The 22869-nt window shown below is 44.5% G+C and overlaps 1 protein-coding gene across 7 annotated transcripts in view; it reads right to left on the reverse strand.

Moving 5' to 3' along the window:
* The window catches only part of DPP6 (dipeptidyl peptidase like 6), an 812601-nt gene that overhangs the window by 35621 nt on the left and 754111 nt on the right, over window positions 1-22869 (reverse strand). The window lies entirely within an intron of this gene.

Consider the following 22869-nt stretch of genomic DNA (forward strand, 5'->3'; position numbering starts at 1 on the left):
TGTACACTCAAGAATAATGAGTTCATCCAAGGTCGCTCATATAGCTGAAAATAATTTTCAGAGTGCAAGATGCCACTGCCTGATTTGTGAAGATTCATTATTTGAAGCATCATGGGGATCCTGTTGTCATGGTCATTTATGTCCCTGGAGTGGAGTTTAAATATATAAAAATAGTACAGAGCAACCAAGCAATGAAGATTCCTGGCTATAAACAAACAATGTTTGGGTGGTTTGGGGTGGCTCATATTTACAAAGCAAAACTAAAGAACAAAACAGGATCAAACTATGTAAAACGAGTAACTGCACCATTTTCAGAATGGAGTGATTTTCAGAATCTGGGAGTGATGGGATTTTCATTTCTCATCCCATAAATGCTCTGGTTTTATAACACTGGAAACTATATGGAGCTCTTAGTGTTCATCCTTTTTTTTTTTTTATTAAACACTCCTGTGCATCATTTCCTATTCACATTTTATCCCTGTCAGAGAACAATTAAGGGTAATTTACGCAAAATTAATGATGCATAACACTACAATGAAATATTTTATAACAGATAAATGAAAGCCTGATCAAAGAAAGCGGAAATGTAATTTGAACATCCACAAAAGTGACAATTTTAATTAATCTCAGACTACTTTAATAACTATGTTGTAAACGACTGACAGAACAGATGTTCTCTTTTAAAAACCAAACAAGCTAATACTATCCTATTTTTTTTCCTGCAGGAAAAGCTCCTAGGAGGGTTTCTGCATGTGTGAAAGAGACTTTCACATCAGCCTTATATTTTGAAGCAATGCTACACTGAAAGAGGAGGGCACACTGCTTATTTCCTTCACCCAGAGGAGTTTTGACACAGAGCCATACACAAAGGAGCTTGGAGACACGAAGCCATCCTTAACGGTTAAGGATACAGGTCCTTTGGAACTAGGGACAAGTGAATGCAAATGTGAATCATGCAGTAATTATAATGTAAATGGGACCCAGAGATTAAGTCTGTGCAAGCTTTCAAACATCAGAAACTAATTTAAGCTTCACAAGCCTCAGGAAAAGTTCCAAAAGGTCACCATTTGCCTTGAAGCACTAATTACAGCCTCCTGCTATTGGGTATACAAAAAAAAAAAAGAATCTTCATAATTGTCCTTGTGTAGGAAACCATTCTGGCCACAACAGATAACAGTCACTCAGTGACCTAATACACTAGCAGCAACCAACGCGTCCTTCCAGCCAAGAATCCTACTGCTGCACTTCTTTAGTATTTTACAGGATGGGAAACAAGCATCCCTGTTATTTTGTCATGCACAAAGTTCTGCAGATCATCATCTCAGTGTGAGATGCAGTGACATTTTATTTTCACTTTTACACACCTGTCTCAGATTCTTTGGCCTGCTAAGTCTGCTTTGCTGCTATGGCCTAAGAGTGGAATAATGGTGCCTACTTTAAATCCCTCTCCCAGCCCCCAGAAGAAATGGGACTTGGCTGGGGCTGCCCATGTGCCCGGGTAAATGACTAGTGCCACTAACCCGAGGATGACAGAATACAAAGGTACAGTATACAGAATACAATATACCATCTTTCCTCCCCTTACAGCACTCTAGACTTGTGCCAAGGGTAGTTCCGACCTATATTTAATTTCAATTTAGCTGTGGTATGCTTCATTACTATATGCACTGTGTGCACTAGAAAACAAGGGAATACTAGGCAAACAGATGATAATCATATACATGGTTGTGAATAAGATGTTTGATGGCTTTAATTCCTGCTGTGGTTCACAGTGACTGAAAGTCATGATCATCTGATAAGAACATAAGAACGGCCATACTGGGTTCATAGAATCATAGAATATCAGGGTTGGAAGAGACCTCAGGAGGTCATCTAGTCCAACCCCCTGCTCAAAGCAGGACCAATCCCCAGCTAAATCATCCCAGCCAGGGCTTTGTCAAGCCTGACCTTAAAAACTTCAAAGGAAGGAGATTCCACCACCTCTCTAGGTAATGCATTCCAGTGTTTCACCACCCTCCTAGTGAAAAAGTTTTTCCTAATATCCAACCTAAACCTCCCCCACTGCAACTTGAGACCATTACTCCTTGTTCTGTCATCTGCTACCACTGAGAACAGTCTAGATCCATCCTCTTTGAAACCCCCTTTCAGGTAGTTGAAAGCAGCTATCAAATCCCCCCTCACTCTTCTTTTGTTCAGACTAAACAAGCCCAGTTCCCTCAGCCTCTCCTCGTAAGTCATGTGCCCCAGTCCCCTAATCCTTACGCTGGACTCTCTCCAATTTGTCCACATTCTTTCTGTAGTGGAGGGCTCAAAACTGGATACAATACTCCAGATGTGGCCTCACCAGTGCCAAATAGAGGGGAACGATCACGTCCCTCGATCTGCTGGCAATGCTCCTACTAATGCAGCTCAATATGCCGCTAGTCTTCTTGGCAACAAGGGCACACTGTTGACTCATATCCAGTTTCTCATCCACTCTAATCCCCAAGTCCTTTTCTCCAGAACTGCTGCCGAGCCACTGGGTCCCTAGTCTGTAGCGGTGCATGGGATTCTTCCGTCCTAAGTGCAGGACTCTGCACTTGTCCTTGATGAACCTCATCAGATTTCTTTTGGCCCAATCCTCTAATTTGTCTAGGTCCCTCTGTATCCTACCCCTACCCTCCAGCGTATCTACCTCTCCTCCCAGGTTAGTGTCCTCTGCAAACTTGCTGAGGATGCAATCCACACCATCCTCCAGATCATTTATGGGTTAAATCAATGGTCCATCTAGCCGAGTATCCTGTCTTCCAACAGTGGCCAATGCCAGGTGCTTCACAAGGAATAAACAGAACAGGCAATCATACAGTGATCCATCCCCTATTGTCCACTCCTAGCTTCTGGCAGTCAGAGGCTAGGGACACCCAGAGCATGGGGTTGTGTCCCTGACCATCTTGCCTAATAGCCATTTATGGACCCATCCTCCATGAACTTATCTAATTCTTTTTTGAACCCCACTATAGTTTTGGCCTTCACAACATCCCCTAACAAGGGGTTCCACAGGTTGATTGTGCGTTGTATGAAGAAATATTTCCTTTTGTTTGTTTTAAACCTGCTGCCTATTCATTTCATTGGATGACCCCTGCTTCTTGTGTTATGTGAAGGAGTAAATAACACTTACTTATTCACTTTCTCCACACCATTAATGATTTTATAGACCCCTATCATTTCCTCCCCTTAGCTCTCTCTTTTCCAAGGTGACAAGTTCCAGCCTTCTTAATCTCTCCTCATATGGAAACTTAATCATTTGTGTTGCCCTTCTCTGTACCTTTTCCAATTCTAATATAATTTTTCTGAGATGGGGTGACCAGAACTGCATGCACTATTCAAGGTGTGGGCGTACAATGGATTTATATAGTGGCTGTTTGATTACTATAATAACAATACCTAGCTCTTATATAGCATTTTTCATCATTGGAACTCAAAGTGATTTACAAAGGAGGTCAGTATCATCATCCCAGTGTCATAGAAAAAGAAACTGAAGCACAGACAGGCAAAGTGACTTGCCCCAGGTCACTCAGCAGGCTAGTGGCAGAGGCCAGAATAGAACCCTAGTATCCTGACTCCCAGTTCAGTTGGTTAGTGGTTTCCACAGAAATGCCACCACACCGCAAATCACCTCCCCTTACAGTTAGCATTGACTGCTGGCAATCTCAGCAGAGCGGCTGTGTGATAAATGAAGGGTGGGGGGTAAGAACATAAGAATGGCCCTACTGGGTCAGACCAAGGGGCCATCTAGCCCAGTATCCTGTCTTCCAACAGTGGCCAGTGCCAGATGCCCCAGAGGGAATGAACACAACAGGTAATCATCAAGTGATCTATCCCCTGTCACTCATTCCCAGCTTCTGGCAAACAGAGGTTAGGGACACCATTCCTGCCCATCCTGGCTAGTAGCCATTGATGGACCTATCCTCCATGAATTTATCTTGAATTTATTTGAACCCAGTTTATGCTCTTCGCCTCCTCTGGCAAGGAGTTCCACAGGTTGACTGTGCGTTGTGCGAAGAAATATTTCCTTTTATTTGTTTTAAACCTGCTGCCTATTAATTTCATTTGATGACCCCCTAGTTCTTGTGTTACGAGAAGTAGTAAACACTTCCTTATCTACTTTCTTTATACCAGTCATGATTTTATAGACCTCAATCATATCTCCCCTTAGCCGTCTCTTTTCCAAACTGAAAATTCCCAGTCTTATTAATCTCTCCCCATACAGAAGCCATTTCATACCCCTAATAATTTTTGTTGCCCTTTTCTGAACCTTTTCTAATTCCAATATATCTTTTTTGAGATGGGGCGACGACATCTGCACACAGTAGTCAAGATGTGGGCGTACCATGGATTTATATAGAGGGAACATGATGTTTTCTGTCCTATTATCTATGCCTTTTTTAATTATTCCCAGCATTCTGTTTGCTTTTTTGACTGCTGCTGCACGTTGAGTGGATGTTTTCAGAGAACTATCCACAGTGACTCCAAGATCTCTTTCCTGAGTGGTAACAGCTAATTTAGACCCCATCATTTTATATGTATAGTAGGTCTTATGCTTTCCAATGTGCATTACTTTGCATTTATCAACATTGAATTTCATCTGCCATTTTGTTGCCCAGTCACCCAGTTTTGAGAGATCCTTTTGTAGCACTTCGTAGTCTGCCTGGGTCTTAACTATCTTTAGTAATTTTGTATCATCTGCAAATTTTGCCACCTCACTGTTTACCCCTTTTTCCAGATCATTTATGAATATGTTGAATAGGACTGGTCCCAGAAGAGACCCCTGGGGGAAACCACTATTTACCGCTCTCCATTCTGAAAACTGACCATTTATACCTACCCTTTGTTTCCTATCTTTTAACCAGTTACCAATCCATGAGAGCCCCTTCCCTCTTATCCCGCGGCAGCTTATTTTGCGCAAGAGCCTTTGGTGAGGGACCTTGTCAAAGGCTTTCTGAAAATCTAAGTACACTATATCTACTGGATCCCTTGGTCCACATGCTTGTTGACCCCCTCAAAGAATTCTAGTAGATTGGTGAGGCATGATTTCCCTTTACTAAAACCATGTTGACTCTTCCTCAACAAATTATGTTCATCTATATGTCTGACAATATTGTTCTTTATTATTGTTTTAACCAGTTTGCCCAGCACTGAAGTCAGGCTTACAGGCCTGTAATTGCTGGGATCAGCTCTGGAGGCCTTTTTAAAAATTGGCGTCACATTAGCTATCCTCCAGCTAATGGTATAGAGGCTGATTTAAATGATAGGTTACAGACTATAGTTAGTAGTTCTGCAATTTCACATTTGAGTTCCTTTAGAACTTTTAGGTGAATACCATCTGGTCCTGGTGACTTATTGCTGTTTAATTTACCAATTTGTTCCAAAACCTGCTCTAATGATACCTCAATCTGGGACAGTTCCTCAGATCTGTGACCTAAAAAGAATGGCTCAGGTTTGGGAATCTCCCTCACATCCTCAGCTGTGGAGATCAATGCAAATAATTCATTTAGTGTCTCCGCAATGGCCTTATTGTCCTTGAGTGCTCAATTTAGCACCCCAATCATCCAGTGGCCCCACTGGTTGTTTAGCAGGCTTCCTGCTTCTGATGCACTTAAAAATTTTTTTGCTATTATTTTTTGAGTCTTTGGCTAACTGTTCCTCAAATTCTTTTTTGGCCTTCCAAATTGTATTTTTACACTTCATTTGCCAGTGTTTATGCTCCTTTCTATTTTCCTTACTAGGATTTAACTTCCACTTTTTAAAGGATGCCTTTTTGCCTCTCACTGCTTCTTTTAACTTTGTTGTTTAGCCACGGTGGCTTTTTTGGTTCTCTTACTATGTTTTTTAATTTGGGGTACACATTTAAGTTGAGCCTCTATTATGGAGTCTTTTAAAAGGTTCCATGCAGCTTGCAGAGATTTCACTTTTGGTGCTGTAGCCCTTAATTTCTGTTTAACTAACCTCCTCATTTTTGTGTAGTTCCCCTTTCTGAAATAAAATGTGACAGTGTTGGGCCGTTATGGTGTTTTTCCTACCACAGGGATATTAAATTTAATTATATTATGGTCACTATTACCAAGTGGTCCAGCTATATTCACCTCTGGGACCAGATCCTGTGCTCCACTTAGGACCAAATCAAGAATTGCCTCTCCTCTAGTGGGTTCCAGGACCAGCTGCTCCAAGAAGCAGTCATTTAAGGTGTCCAGAAACTTTATCTCTGTCTCCTGTCCTGAGGTGACATGTACCCAGTCAATATGGGGATAATGGAAATCCCCCATTATTATTATTATTGAGTTTTTTGTTTTAATAGCCTCTCTAATCTCCCTGAGCATTTCACAGTCACTACCACCATCCTGGTCAGGTGGTCGGATATATATCCCTACTGCTATATTCTTATTATTAGAGCACGGAATTTCTAACCATAGAGATTCTATGGTACAGTTTGATTCATTCACAATTTTTACTTCATTTGATTCTGTGTTTTCTTTCACATATAATGCCACTCCCCTACCAGCCCAACCTGTTCTGTCCTTCCGATATATTTTGTGCCCTGGTATTATTGTATCTCATTGATTATCCTCATTCCACCAAGTTTCTGTGATGCATATTATATCAATTTCCTCATTTAATACGAGGCACTCTAGTTCACCCATTTTATTATTCAGACTTCTATCATTGGTATATAAGCACTTTAAAAAATTGTCTCCTTTTAGCTGTCTGCCATTACAAGGGTAGCTCCCTTTTATGGACACCCAGCCAGCCAGTTAGCTATAAAGTCCCTCTTGGTGGCTATTCTCTGCTTGTTTTACCTGTAAAGGGTTAAAAAAGTCTGCAGGTAAAGGAAGGGAGTGGGCACTTGACCAAAAGAGCCAATGGGAAGGCTAGAACTTTTTAAAATTGTGAATAAAGCTTTCCCTTGGTGTGCTGTTGTTGTTCTCCGGGAAAGAGGGGAATAGGGAGCAGTTATGCTGTGAGACGCTGAAGGCCAGATATGAAAATCATTAGATCACATCTAGAACTACTTATTTAACAACCCAGATATGTAAGTAGATCAAGAAAGTTTAGAAAGATGCGATTAGATTTATTTCTGTTTTTTTTCTTATTGGCTTGTGGACTCCTCTGTGCTAACCCCAGATGCTTTTGTTGCTTGTAACCTTTAAGCTGAACCCCCAGAAAACGATTTTGAGTGTTTAATTTTTGGAATTGCTCTTTTAAAAATCAAGCAATAGCCTGAGTTTTCAGATGTATTTTCTTTCTTTTTTGTTTTGAATAAACTTTACCTTTTTTAAGAACAGGATTTGGATTTTTGTGTCTTAAAAGGTTTGTGCACATGTTTTTTAGTTAGCTGGTGGCAACAGCTGATTTCTTTGTTTTCCTTTCTCAGCTCTTTCCCGGAGTGGGGTTGAAAGGGCTTGAGGGTACCCCACAGGAAGGAATTCCCAAGTGCGCCTTCCTGGGTTCCAAGGGGTTTTGCATTTGGGTGGTGGTAGCATCTACCCATCCAAGGTCAGAGAGAAGCTGTAACCTTGGGAGTTTAATACAAGCCTGGAGTGGCCAGTATTAATGTTCAGAATCCTTGTAGGCCCCCACTTTCTGCACTCAAAGTGCCAGAGTGGGAAATCAGCCTTGACAGGCTGCATGGACTGAACAGGCCTGGAGATTAAGCTACTGTCTTGACACTACCATCATGGAGGCCGATTGGCAGAGGAAACATGGAAAAGCTCCAGCACTGTTGCTTCCTGCTCAAGCCATAACCTACAGCTCAATAAAGGACTTCAGTTTCCAACACCCTTTATTCCATAGTTTTCATCAGCACTGCCTTTATTTATTTATTTTTAAAGACAAATTGATTGCAGGTTAAAATCCTACCCCATGTCTTGTCTACAACACAATTATTAATACAGTGTCTTGACAGACACTAGGAATCATAAAATAAGATGCCGACCTGCAATGCTCTTTAACTTTAATGGGGATAGAAGAGACAAGTGCCCTGGCCTGGGGCTCAGAAGACCTGGGCTCTCCCCAGCTCTGAAACTGACCTGCTGCATGACCTTGGGCTAGTCAATTCACCTCTCTGTGCCTCAGTTTCCCCTCCCAGCCTTAGGACTTGCCTATGTGAGGACACTGAGAACATGTCTACATGACAGCCACCACAGTGGCACAGGTATGGTGCTGCAGTTGTGCTGCTGAGCTACCATTGTGTAGCTACTTCCTACATCCATGGAATGGGCCTTTCCAACTATGCAGTTAATCCACTTCTCCAAAAGGCAGTAGCTAGGTCAATGGAAGAATTCTTTTGTCAATCTAGCCGCACCTACACCAAAGGCCAGGTCGACCTAACCATGGCCAGGTCTACCCTTACAAGCTCACAGCGGCACAGCGTAAGAGCACTCGTGTAGCCATGTTATGCTGTGCTGCTGTAGAGTAGGCATCCCCTGAGTGTCTCCGTGCAGACAAGCCCTTAGTTGGACTAGTCTGGATTTTAATCTCCTAATGGCATTCTGTCTCTCAATATATACGTCGCCAGCCTATGGAGTCCTGATCTTACTCGAGTCTCTAGATGTGACTGTAATACAACAACTACAATAATAAAAAATAAATAATAATAGTAATAATAACAATAGCTGGCTCTCGCTACTTTTGCTAAATTTGAGAGCCAACCTTTTACCTTTGTTGACACATAAGCATGTCCGTTGTAGTTCTTTATTCATCAGCTACTGGCTGTCAATTAAACTCCTGTCTCAGCCTCAGTGATTATTTCAGCTTCAAGTTACACTTGTGCAGACCACATCTATTACGGTCCCTGCCGAAGGTTACCCTAAATCCCAAGCTTCAGATGTCCTAGCTGGCCCAGCAACATTTAAAAAGCTTTAACCTGAATCTAAGTAGGAAATGCTTCACAGACTCTTACTCCAAAATGCTTTCTCATCACCATTTGTAATTGTATGATGTTGCTAGAAGACACGAAACCACGTTCCTCTTAGACACTGCCTGACAGTAGAACTTCTATGTAACTGAGTTGAAGAAGGGATTCAATCTGGATTTTGTTTCTGTTCATTTAGTGCTTGTGAACAGTCCTGGAGTGAAAGTCTGACACAAACAAGCGGCAATAAAATACATTGGCCAACGGATGCGCCTCCCCCCTAGCCTGAAGTAGAGGTTAAAGAGTAATTTCACTTTCCAGGCCCGTCAATAACAGAAAGGGGCTCAAACAGCTTAATCTTGATACAGTAAACGGAACAATCGCCCAATCCTTGTTTGCCAAACAACTGCCTTTTCCTTATTCAAATCTTTCCTAAAAGCTCACACCTGCTGTGTCACCTATAAGAAAGGAGTGAATTCTCTAAATTTCACAGACCCTCACAGACAGAACCATTGAGAACTGCACATACCAAGCGAGAGTAACTGCGTGTTCTTAGTACTGTTCTTTCTTCCTTTCTCACCCCATCCTTCCCTCACTTGTTGCAGCATATCTACAATTAGATTGTAAGCACTTCAGGGCAAAGCATATGTGTTTGAATGTGTTCTGTCAAGTTCTGAGCACACTTTGGACACTACACAGACAAGTCATCGATAATGATACCACCACAGTAAGACGGCAGAGTGAAACTTAAAATAACGTGTTATAGTTCTCATAATTGTTTTATTTTAACACAGATGTGACTGAAATCTCAATCCCTGCTCAAGAGACTATTGAACTTCACATACATACATAAAGGCACCTATTGGCACTTAATGTGATGATACAAGCTGCTGATTCATGCTGAGATCCAATCCGGCATTGTGCTCAGAATCTCTTATGAGACACTAAGTGCCTTCCACCCGCATTGAAGCCAGTGGGAGTTAAGACCATTCAGCACCTTGGAGGATCAGGCCCATAGTTATTAAAGTTTGCTCTGTAATTACAGCATGGTTATTGAGTTGCTACTGAGGCAGTGAGCTAAAAACAGATGAGTGCAACCACTGAACCTCGTTAAATCTTCACTGCTGCATGGTTGAATCATCCAGCATGCTGCTTTTGTTACAGGAACCTTGGGCTGCGTGTTAATAGCTGGGTTTCTGTTAGGTAGGTTTCTGTGCAATTAAGGGATTCAAGACTCATTGAATCTTACAGAACTGCTCTTTTATAATTTATCTATCTGGATACTTACATTCCCCACATTACCACAGTGTCTGAGCACAGTCATTAATGGATTTTAGCTTCACCAACAGCACTGTGAGCTAGAGAAGTATTATCCTCATTTTACAGATGGGACACTGAGGCATTAAGTGACTTGCTTGAAGTCAAATGGGAAGTTTGTGTCATAGTCAGGAATCTAATCCATGTCTCCTAACTCTCAGGCTAGAGTCCTCGCCACTAAACTATCCTTTCACCCTCAGAAACATGAATTAAATGCCTTTGAACACTTGCAGCTCAGAGCTAGGTTTGGCAGGATTAGAGTTGTATCGGTAAATGTGAGTAAACGTCGATTTCGCTATAAACACACAAACGAAAACAAAAATATTTTGAGATAGGCAAAGTAAGAAAAATGCTTCTTCTTAAGGTTTGATTTAAGGACATTTACTTTGTATATTTTGACATCTAATGCTGAAAATTGATGTTTTAATGGTTTTAAAGCTTTAACTTTTTGAATCTCAACATCTACTCTCATTAAATAATTATTGTCAGACCCTCTGTACTTTCTTACAACTCTGAACATTTAAACTGATAAAAATAGAAAAATGCTTGATAATAAACATCAGTATTATCCACCAAATTATTTTAAAAAATTGAATTCTGCCAAGCCTAATTAGAGACTGTCCTGCAATTTATGCATATTTTGTGATTATGCCCACTGGACAGGTCCACATTCAGAATGCATGGGATTTAGAGCATCAGCAGATGCTCCAAAACTAAGACTAGTTTCTATTATAAATCATGAAGAGGATAAAAAGGTCAGTCCACCTATTGCTTTCTCTAATTTGCCTAAAGTCTTGGCTGCTGTGTGAAATATGTCAAGCTCAACATATTCCCACCCCCCAAGCTGTGCATTTTCACCATTACTCTCAGCATTACTCATTGATGCTTATGAGAATGAGATTTAGGGGAAAAACTACTAAAAGCAATCAGATTTTAAGGTTAGGGAACCATATTGCTGAAAGAGTGATATACAAGTTTTCTATCCAATGCTTGGTACAACACATTAGTAAGTGTGGTTAGGTTTTGGATACAGAATACTGGATTAAGAACTGGTTCCACTGACTCGGAGGAGCCTTAAAACAATCTAAGGTTATGTCTACACGGCAGTTAGGCACCCACAGTTGGCCTGTGCCAGCTGTCTCAGGCTCGTGGGGCTCGGGCGATGGGGCTGTTTAACTGCATTGTAGATATTCAGGCTTGGGCTGCAGCCTGAGCTCTGGGACCCTCCCACTTTGCAGAATCCAAGAGCCCATTCTGCAGCCTGAGCCCTAATGTCTACACTGCAATTAAATAGCCCCTTAGCCTGAGCCCCATGAGCCCGAGTCAGCTGGCACAGGCCAGCTGCAGGTTTTTAATTGCAGTGTAGACAGAACCTTAGACTTTTCTACGGCTCCTGTCACCTTGGCGTCTAAGGTGGTATCAAATGATGAATCTTGCCCATATGCTCAGGGTTTAGCTGATCGCCATATTTGGGGTCGGGAAGGAATTTTCCTCCAGGGCAGATTGGAAGAGGCCCTGGAGGTTTTTCGCCTTCCTCTGTAGCATGGGGCACGGGTCACTTGCTGGAGGATTCTCTGCTCCTTGAGGTCTTTAAACTACAATTTGAGGACTTCAATAGCACAGATATAGGTGTGAGGTTTTTTTGTAGGAGTGGTGGGTGAAATTCTGTGGCCTGCGTTGTGCAGGAGGTCAGACTAGATGATCATAATGGTCCCTTCTGACCTAAATATCTATGAATCTATGAATAAATGGCCTGATCTCAGGTCTTTCCATTGACTTCCATGGACACTGGCTCTGGCCCCAAAAGTGTAGGTTAAAAGGTTTGATTAAATGAAGGAACTGGGAAAGGAGTCAAAGAATAAGTGCCTGATAACCATAAGATGTAGAGAATCTTTAAAGATTTATAGATTCCAAGGTCAGAAGGGACCACTGTGATCATCTGGTCGGACCTCATATGTAACAAGGCCTCGACCCAACTGCCCCCCCCCCCAAACAATTCCTAGAGCACAGCTGCTAGAAAAAAAAATCCAATCTGAATTAAAAATGGTCAGTGATGGAGACTCCACCACAATCCTTGATAAATTGTTCCAATGGTTAAAGGGGAACAAGGAACTCAGCACTTCATATGGGACCCTTACAGGATAAAGCATCTGCTCAACTTTTTGTTACAATCTTACAGATCAGAGTTTGCTGGGTGGCCACTCATTAAAACTAATATATTTTTTCTGAGTAGATACGTGAACATTAAAACCCAGATTATTCAGAGGTTTAGTTGGCTTTCCGGAAGAAAGCTCGCAAAACCCAGCATTATAAGATGTGCTGATAAACTGTATCTGCTTCAATCTGGAAAAAGGAGCTTAACATAAAATGTTGCTTTGTTACAGTAAAATTCATCAATAAATCCAAATGCTTTATTGGTTTTAATTTATCTTTTATTAGTAATACATGCAAGCCTGGTGAACTTAAATCTGAAACTGGTAACTGCTAAACAGAGAGATAGCAAAACACTGACACCTAAAAAGGGCAAAATCTTAAACTGGAATTACCTTTGTAGTACTGGAGCAAATCCGGGGGTCCTTACTCAAGCAACACTGAATCCATTATTAATAGGGCCCTACTAAATTCACAGACGGTGACACATTTGTGGTCTTTTATGAGCTTTTACCCTGTACTATACAGATTTTACAGGGGAGACCAAGGTTTCTCAAACTAGGGGTCCTGACCCAAAAGGGAGTTGTGGGGGGGAGGGGACGGGGGAGAATCAGAAGGTTATTGTGGGGGGGGTCATGGTATTGCCACCCTTACTTCTGCCTGCCTTCAGTGCTGGATGGCCAGAGAGTGGCAGCTGTTAGCCGGTGCCCAGCTCTGAAGGCAGCAGTGCAGAAGTGAGGCCATACCATACCATGCCATCCTTACGTCTGCACTGCTGCTGGTGCTGGCTCTGCCTTCAGAGCTGGGCTCCCGGCCAGCAGCCGCCGCTCTCCACCAGCCCGGCTCTGAAGGCAGCAGCGCAGAAGTGAGGCCATACCATACCATGCCATCCTTACTTCTGCGCGGCTGCTGGTGCTGGCTCTGCCTTCAGAGCTGGGTTCCCGGCCAGCAGCCGCCGCTCTCCACCAGCCCGGCTCTGAAGGCAGCACCACTGCCAGTAGCAGTGCAGAAGTAAAGGTGGCAATACCACGACCCCCCCTACAATAACCTCGTGATCCCCCATCCACAACCCCCTTTTGGGTCACGACACCTACAGTTACAACACTGTGAAATGTCACATTTAAACAGCTCAAATCATGAAATTTAAGATTTTTTTAAATCCCATGACCATGAAATTGACCAAAGTGGACCATGAATTTGGTAGGGCCCTAATTATTGGCTCAATATTAACGTACATACTTACTGAAAATACATACACAATTTAATGTGATACTAATGGTCGATAGAAATGAAAGTTGAAGCCAGCTGATTTTCAGTAATGTCACCTGGCAAAGAATAACAGTACAAGCAATGGTGTGAATTCTGTGTCTACTCACAAGTATCCTTTGACCATCACTGGTCTTTTAAACCTCTGGACTATGCAGTGCCATATTCTGATCCTCATGCATACAAACAACATTAACGCCTACCAGAATCCTATCTAGGTTCATCTCACACAATATTGCATGCTTAGTTAGCAACATATGCTGACACAATAATCAACTAACTTGCCCACTTTCCTGACCAAGTCCAACTTCTTCTTAAGCCCCTTTTACTAGGGAGGTTGCCTAGTACAGTTCTAAGTAAAAATTCTCTGTCCACATTGTTTTGAGAAACAATCCCATGACCGGCGGCCGGGACCTGAGCCCCGGGTGAGGGATTGGGGAGCAGTTGTAAACCCATTGTTGTAACCCAATGTTACATGTTGTAAAGCTTAGGGATGTAATCAAATGATTCCACACAAACTTGCTAAAACATGGTCTGGACAGTGCTGAATTACAACATGGTTAAAACTCTAGTGTGGCTGGGCCCCTAGGAATTGGGATGTTCTAAAACAGCTGAGTCAGCACAACTTGGTAGTGAAAGCTTTTGACGACTCCAACAATCGCCTAGAAAATAAAATGAATGCAGAATAACGAAGACATTTTTCAAATGCTTAGACATAAACTTGAAAAATGGAGACAGCAAGTATCTATTGTACTTGTGTGCTCCACTTTCCAGATGTTTGCGTGTTCCTTAAAAATATGATATATTAGGCTCTTCCTACAGGGAGGTAAGAAGATAAATTAAGTCCTCAGGAAACAGTTGAAAGAGCTTAAGTGTTTATAGCTACAGGGAGACTCTGTAAACGTTAAGCTTGTAGCACATAGATTTTATTCTAATAAACATAAAAATGGCAAATATTCTGTATAGGGTTTAAACAATAACTTCTATACGTTCTGAACAGGTACTCGTTAGTCTTACGCTTTCCCCGCTCTGTCTGACATCTGTCATAGCCTGTAAAGACTCCCAATTACTTTCTCTACCATCTTCACTCATTATAGCAATAACCTGCGTTCGATCATAGATGTACCCCAGGTTTTACTGTTACTCTTGAATGTGTCTTTTGCCACGTCAGCATGGATGATGTGGGTAGCCTCTCCTATGGTTTCTGGCATTAATCAGCTAATTGAGAGTGGCTCCAGGGAGTTGAAGGGGATAGTCTGCATTTATTTTAGTTGTACATTTTTAAAAATTGCAAAAGCATATGAAAATTATATTGCTTTGGAAGGTCCGGTGGACTAGAACCCACATCTGCAGGGCCTAGGATGGCCGATAGCCCAACGGTGCCACACAACACTACAGCAATGGAGAACTGTGGAGAGTAGGCGCTGTGGGAAGTACCGCCCAAAGGACTCAGAGTGCTAATACCCTGCGCCCCTCTGATTGGCCAAGCACACTATTTAACCCTGGCAGGAGGCCCAGGATGTTGTCTAGGCAACCACACAGACTTCTGGCCTGATGTGACTCCAGACTTCACCTCATCTTCTGATCTCTGGCCTCTAACCCTGACCCGTCTCTTGCTTATTGAACCTGGCTCTAGTGATTCCTCCAACCCCTGCTCACCAACTACTGCTCTTGGCATGTGGACCCCAGCCCAGCTGTGATCGCTAGGCAAAACTGCCGACGCCCCGGTCCCTTACAGTATTTGACTATATTCCTCCCCATGGCCCTATATATGTACTTGCCTTCTTAGACCCCTGTCCTGCAAACACTTACATACACAAGTAAGTTTAGGCACATGTGTAGCTCCACTGAACTCCAACAGATGCTTAGATACCACAGTGCATTCACTGGCATAGCATAAGACCCTGAACAGAACAGTAAATGTATATATATGTGTAGGTACGGGATTTTAAATTATAAACCCTTGAGGGCAGAGACCCTGCCTTTGGGTGTGTTTGACACCTAGCAAAATGAGGCTCCGATTCTGACTGGGGATTCAGGGCACACCACGATATAAATATTAAATAACTATAATAATCTGGCTATGATGATGAACACAGTACCAGATGCCTCAATGTCATGACCAATTAAGACAAGTTCATTTGAAATTTGATGCAGGCTATCATTAATTTGAGTGTGCTGCTTCTACATTGGTATCAATCACTCTCTCCAGGGAGTCCCATATGTTGCAACGCATTCCCTGTCCTCTGCTTCTACATCTCCTGTTCTCTGCTTTATGGGTCTGATTCATTGGTGTGATCTGGCAGCACAAAGGAGCTCTAACACCAGCTTTACTGCCCCCAGCAGGATTTCTCATGTCTAGGGACATTCTCCAGCATTGTGGGGTCACCACAGTGGCTTCAATGCTACCCCATCCTCACCACTGGAATAGGGGACATGGTTAGGAAAAGCAGGTATTAGCTAAGGTGCACTTGCACCCAGCTGTATCCTGGCTTCCCACAACCCTTAAGCTCTTGTGTCAAGCACAGCTTGGTTGGATCTGAGCATCTGGTCCTACATCTGCAACATTTATTTGCCAAGAAGAGTGGGAATGATATCACTGCTCTCAATAATATCACTGCTCTGACCTACTGCAACAAGGCCAAGGCTATTTAGTGACAGCTGTGTTGGCAGAGTTGACATCTGAATCAGAAGAGAGAGCTTTTTGTTCTGGCTAAAAGTCTACCTTCTCTTTGCATTTCTTCCCTGCCCTCTCACGGCACTCATAGAATCATAGAATATCAGGGTTGGAAGGGACCCCAGAAGGTCATCTAGTCCAACCCCCTGCTCGAAGCAGGACCAATTCCCAGTTAAATCATCCCAGCCAGGGCTTTGTCAAGCCTGACCTTAAAAACCTCTAAGGAAGGAGATTCTACCACCTCCCTAGGTAACGCATTCCAGTGTTTCACCACCCTCTTAGTGAAAAAGTTTTTCCTAATATCCAATCTAAACCTCCCCCATTGCAACTTGAGACCATTACTCCTCGTTCTGTCATCTGCTACCATTGAGAACAGTCTAGAGCCATCCTCTTTGGAACCCCCTTTCAGGTAGTTGAAAGCAGCTATCAAATCCCCCCTCATTCTTCTCTTCTGCAGACTAAACAATCCCAGCTCCCTCAGCCTCTCCTCATAAGTCATGTGCTCTAGACCCCTAATCATTTTTGTTGCCCTTCGCTGGACTCTCTCCAATTTATCCACATCCTTCTTGTAGTGTGGGGCCCAAAACTGGACACAGTACTCCAGATGAGGCCTCACCAGTGTCGAATAGAGGGGAACGATCACGTCCCTCGATCTGCTCGCTATGCCCCTACTTATACATCCCAAAATGCCATTGGCCTTCTTGGCAACAAGGGCACACTGCTGACTCATATTGCAAAAGCATATGAAAATTATATTGCTTTGGAAGGCCCGGTGGACTAGAACCCACATCTGCGGGGCCTAGGATGGCCGATAGCCCAACGGTGCCACACAACACTACAGCACACTGCTGACTCATATCCAGCTTACACTGTCTGTAAGAACTACCCCTCAAGCATATCAACACAGAAGATGTTGGGGAGCAGAGAAACCATATGAGATTGTCTTCCAAAAGAGCTGGAACAGATCACGCTTAATGGCAAATATTTCAGACAAACATATTAGTACTGAGAAAGGAGAATGGATTTGGGATTCAATGGAGGCAGATAAAGCGGTCCATCATCTAGCTCACGGTGAGGTGGTATTGTGTCTCTCCTAAGAAAAGCTGACTTTTTTTTCCCCTAGTCACTGATTGCACCCTTAATAAATAATAGGATATTGTGTACTCCAGTGAGTGATTACCAACCACAGAGACATTTCTGAGAAAAATACAATAGCTTTTGCTTCTCCTTCATTTAGTTTCCCCACCCTTCTGTCTATCTATCCGTTTTCTTTGTGTCATCCTTAAATAAATAATTTAATTCCTTCCTGATAATGTATGATTCTGAAGTGCTTTAATTTGAGGGCTGCTAAGTGTTTCATGAACTGCATGCATCCACATCATTTTTATTATGTGCTAATTGGCAATAACGTATGTGTGCACCGTAGGTTTCCCTCACAATTAATCTTGTTTCTGCAATCTCAAACATTAACCATTTTTGGGGAAGATCCTGCCTCCCAAATTGTACTGGGCTGGGCCCTGCTGTCCTTACGTGGGCAACATCCCGTTGCCTTCAAAGGGATTTTTGTCGGAGAGAAGACAGGAGAATCAAGCCTGTTGAAGTCAATTGATGGAGAAGTATACAATTTCCTATGCAAACAAAACAGGCTGTGCCTCTCTCCCTCCCTCCCAGCATCATGCACAATCTTAATTACATTGGTCCTTTGGCAATGCCATTAGGTTAAGGTAATGAGTGAGGGAAGGATCCTTTGACCACTGGCAGGGAGTGCGGCTACAGGGATATCCTTTGATAGGGCTTGACGCTGCAAGGTTCATGGGACTATTCATGAGAGTAAAGTAAAGCATGTGCTTAAGTGCTCTCCTGGATTGGGGTCAGACGGCTCAGCACTTTGCAGGATGGAGCCCATTACAGACACCAAAAGTAACTTGCTTTCTTTAGCCAAGCCTTGTCATTTTTATGCCTTTCATTTTCTTCACTGTACACAAGCACTTTCCCCTCTTTATACAACCGTTGAGTTTTCACAGCACATTCTAGGGGAGAAAATACCATCATCACAATGAGAAATTTAAATGCAGTTAACCCCCCTCCCATCCATACCATTTGTGTGTTCACATTACAGGGGTCAGAGAGTGTGACTGAGGCCTGGTCTACACTAGAAAATTAGGTCAGTTTAACTATGTCAGTCAGGGGTGTGAAAAATCCACATCCCAGGAGCAGCACTGTCAAGCCAACCTCAGTCTTTGTGTAGACCAGGGGTGGGCAAACTTTTTGGGCCGAGGGCCACATCTGGGAGGGGAAATTGTATGCAGGGCCGGGGCAGGGGGTTGGGGTGTGGGAGGAAGTACGGGGTGTAGGACGGGGTGCGGTGTGCAGGAATGGGCTCAGGGCAAGGGACTGGGGCAGAGGAGGGATGCGGAGTGTATGAGGGGGCTCAGGGAAGAGGGTTGGGGTGCAGGAGGGGTGCAGGGTGCGACAGGGGGCTCAGGGCAGGGAGTTGGGGTGCACGGGGTGCAGGGTGCAGCAGAGGTCTCAGGGCAGGAGTTGGGGTGCAGGAGGGGTGCGAGGTGCAGGCATGGGGCTTAGGGCAAGGAGTTGGGGGGCAGCGTGCAGGAGGGGCTCGGGCTGCAGGCTCTGGCCCGGTGCCATTTACCTAAAGCGGCTCTGGGGTGGCAGCAGTGCGCACCGGAGCCAGGGCAGCCTCCCTGCCTGCCTGCCCTGGCCCCACGCCGCACCACTCCGGGAAGGGGCCGGCACCACTTCCCTGCGCAGCCCCTGGAGAAGGGGGGGCACGGGGCTCCATGTGCTGCCCTTGCCACACCCCCAGGTACCTCCTCTGACGCTCCCATTGGCTGTGGTTCCCCGTTCCCAGCTAATGGGAGCTGCGGGGGGCGGTGCCTGGAGGCAAGGGCAACGCATGGAGCCCCGCCCCAGCCAGAGCCCCAGGGATGTGGTGCCGGCGCTGCGCCTGCAGCACCACGGGGGGCAATCCCGTGGGCTGGATCCAAAGCCCTGAGGGGCCGGATCCGGCCCGCAGGCCATAGTTTGCCCACCCTTGCTGTAGACAGTACTAGGCTGATGGAAGAATTCTTCTGACAACCTAGCTACCACATCTCGGGGAGGTGGATTACTTATTCCAACAGGACAACTAGGGTTGCCATCTTTCTAATCGCACAAAACCGAACACCCTTGCCCCGCCCCCTGCCCCAAGGCCCTGCCCCTTCTCCACCCCTTTTCTGAGGCTCTGCCCCTACTCACTCCATCCTCCCCTCTGTCGCTCGCTCTCCCCCACCCTCACTCAATTTCACTAGGCTGGAGCAGGAGTTTGGGGTGCGGGAGGGGGTGAGGGTTCTGGCTGGGGGTGCAGACTCTGGGGTGGGGCCAGAAATGAGGGGTTCAGGGTGTGGGCAGAGGCTCCGGACTGAGGAAGGGAGTTGGGGTGTGGGAGGGGGTGAGGGCTCTGGCTGTGGGTGCAGGCTCTGGGGTGGGGCTGGGGATCAGGGGTTTCAGTGAAGGAGGGGGCTCTGGGCTGGAGCCAAGGAGTTCAGAGTGCGGGAGCGGACACAGAGCTGGGGAGCAGGAGAGGGTGCGGGCTCTGGCTGGGGATGCTGGCTCATGGGTGGATCTGGGGATGAGGGGTTTGGGGTGCAAAAGGGGCTCAGAGCTGGGGCAGGTGGTTGGGGTGCGGGAGAGGGTGCAAGGTGTGGGCTCGGGGAGGGAGTTTGGGTGTGGAGGGGGGCTCAGGGCTGGGGTTGAGATGTGGGAGGGGGTACGGGCTCCGGGAGTGCAGGAGGGTGTTCCAACCTGGGGGGGTGGGTGGGTGCGGGAGGGGGTGTGGGCTCTGGGAGGGACTTTGGGTATGGCAGAGGGCTGGAGGTGTGGGATACGGGCTCTGGGAGAGGGTTCCAACCTGGGACAGGGGGTTTGGGTGTGGGAGACAGTTCGGGATGTGGGCTCCAGCTAGGCGTCACTTACCTCATGTGGCTCCTGGTCGGCAGTGCAGCGGGGCTATGGCAGGGTCTTCCTGCCCTGGCTGTGAGTGACTCCCCAAAGCAGCCGGCATGTTCGGCTCCTAGATGCAAGAGCCAGGGGCTCTGTGCGTTACCCCTCCCCGCAGGTGCTGCCCCCACAGCTCCCATTGGCCGCGGTTCCTGGCCAATGGAAGCTGCAAAGCCAGCACTGGGGGAGGGAGCAGTGCACGGAGCCCCCCTTATTGCCTCTGTGCCTAGGGGCTGCAGGAATGTGCCAGCCGTTTCTGGGAGCTGTGTGGAGCCAGGGCAGGCAGGGAGCCTGCCTTAGCCCTGATGCCGCCGACTGGACTTTTAATGGCCCTTGCACTGTAGTGCCACTGATCACTAGTCACGGATAGATGTAGACAGGTGCAACATATTGTGACTAGCATAATCTAGACTCAAGAACTGGAACATAGAAATGTCTGGAGCCTGGAAAGCGTAGACAGGCAAAGACATTAGAAAGACGCTTGCATTCTTCTTCAAAAGTGGCTGGCTGCAGAGTCAACCTCAAAGCTCTCTACGAGGGGAAAGGCAATGCTCCTCCAACATGCTCATTTAAGTAGTTTTATGTCTGTGTGGGCTATGTTTATACGTGGACACACAGGGAGGTATGGCTACTTACTTATCAGGAAGTTCCTTCCAAAACCCCTGGATCTGAGCTATCCAGCAGCAATAAAAAAAACATTTTGGATACCGAAGCGGGGCCAGATTCATGCTAATTATGACAAAGCACCATGAAAAAAGAATTCTCATATTATTCAAACTCATAGAACAGAAGAGGCTAGATTCTCCTCTAACTTACACCAGTTTTACACTAGTGTTGTTCCACTGACTTCTGAGGGAGTTACTTTTGATTTTCACCACTGTGAGTAACAGGAAAATAAAGACCAACAAGCTCTCTGTGCCACTTAATATGAAGTGTAATGTAGATGGATACGTTGCAAAAGAAAAAGCTTAAATTATGAAATGCCTCCACATATTCAGCATATCTTAGACAGCTCAAAGCCTCATTGTTGATATTTTGCCCATACCTGCTGCAAAACAATGTTTTCCTTGTACGCTGGTTGAAAATAAAGGGCCTGATATGCCTTTCACTTCCAGTAGTGTGAATCAGGAGTAACTCCACTGACGTCAGTGGACTGACATTGATCTAAAACCAATGTATGGGAAAGCCAAATCGGGACCCCTGTCTTTTCTTATATGCATATATTTTCCCAGCCTATCTCATTATGGAGATGTCAGTGGTGATCCCATAGTTAAGGGCTGACTTTTACATTTAAATTGGGATTACATTTTGAGAACATAGTACTGTACAATTAGAACACAGAGGGACAGATCCTCAGTGGGTGTCAATCAGCACAACTCCATTGAAGTAAATAGACTTATGATGACTTACACTAGCTGTGGAGCTGGTCCAGAGCTGTTTAGTTGAAAGTGATGATCTTTTGTACTTGGGTAATTTATTACTGTAGGGACATATATTCTAATAAATTGTATAAATCTCTCAAAGAATTACAGCAGCCTTATTGTAGATTGGCTCTAATGCAATAGGAACTTATCAACACTTAGGGTTTGATAAGAACCATAATCTTGTTATTCACATGTGCTTCTAATTGTATTAAAACATTTATCCTCTATAAAAAGGGAAAATGGGCAATGTTATCAGCAATTACTGATAGCTTGTCTTGAAACTGACACTTTAAAAAAAATGTACACAGCTTTCCTTGTCAAAAGACAAACCTGATCAACATGGTATTTACTGTACTACTATACGTTTTCCAGTCAATTATACTCCAGTGTAAAAATCTTCCATTGTTATAGATTCACAGAAATTACAAGTGGAAATTATCCCTGAGGCCACTTAGTTCACCACACCGACAGTGCAGAGATGCTCCCTACAGGGTATTTTCTAATGTTTAATCTAGTCTCGTATGACAACTGTCATAAATTATGGGGCCTATACCACTTCCCCGGGTAGAATACTCCATAGCCTTACATATCTCTCAGTAAGTTTTGCCTGATATTCATTCTAACTGTTCCCTTTCTCAGTTTCATCACATTGCTTCTGGTTATTTCCTCATGTAGCATCCTCAATATTTCTTTGTCCTTGGAGTTGATTATAACATGACAATTCTTGGCTCACAAGAAGCGCTTTACAGTTAGACAAGGCGCAATTCACATCCTGACTGACAGCTTGCTGACATTAAAAAAAAATAAGGTACCCGACTGCACTTGGACAATTACATCATGACTGTGCACACAAACTGGATATTTACACACACACACACACACACACACACACACATACTATTTGCATGATGCCTGAGGTTTTGTAAACCAGGCCCTTAGTCCTTGCATGTTTACTATAGGATTACAAACTCCTCAGAATTAAGAACCCTTTTTACTCTGCAACCACAGTAAAGAGATCGTGAAGTCCTTCCTCATTTTGGCTTACTCACTTAAGCAGCCCCATTCACTTCAGTGGGATTACTGGTTTAAGTAATTGCTCACCAAGGTGAGTAAGGGCCCTGCAATCTGGCCCTACGTTTATATGTAATTTG

Source organism: Chelonia mydas, chromosome 2, assembly GCF_015237465.2.
Source record: "Chelonia mydas isolate rCheMyd1 chromosome 2, rCheMyd1.pri.v2, whole genome shotgun sequence".
Taxonomy (NCBI): Eukaryota; Metazoa; Chordata; order Testudines; family Cheloniidae; genus Chelonia; species Chelonia mydas.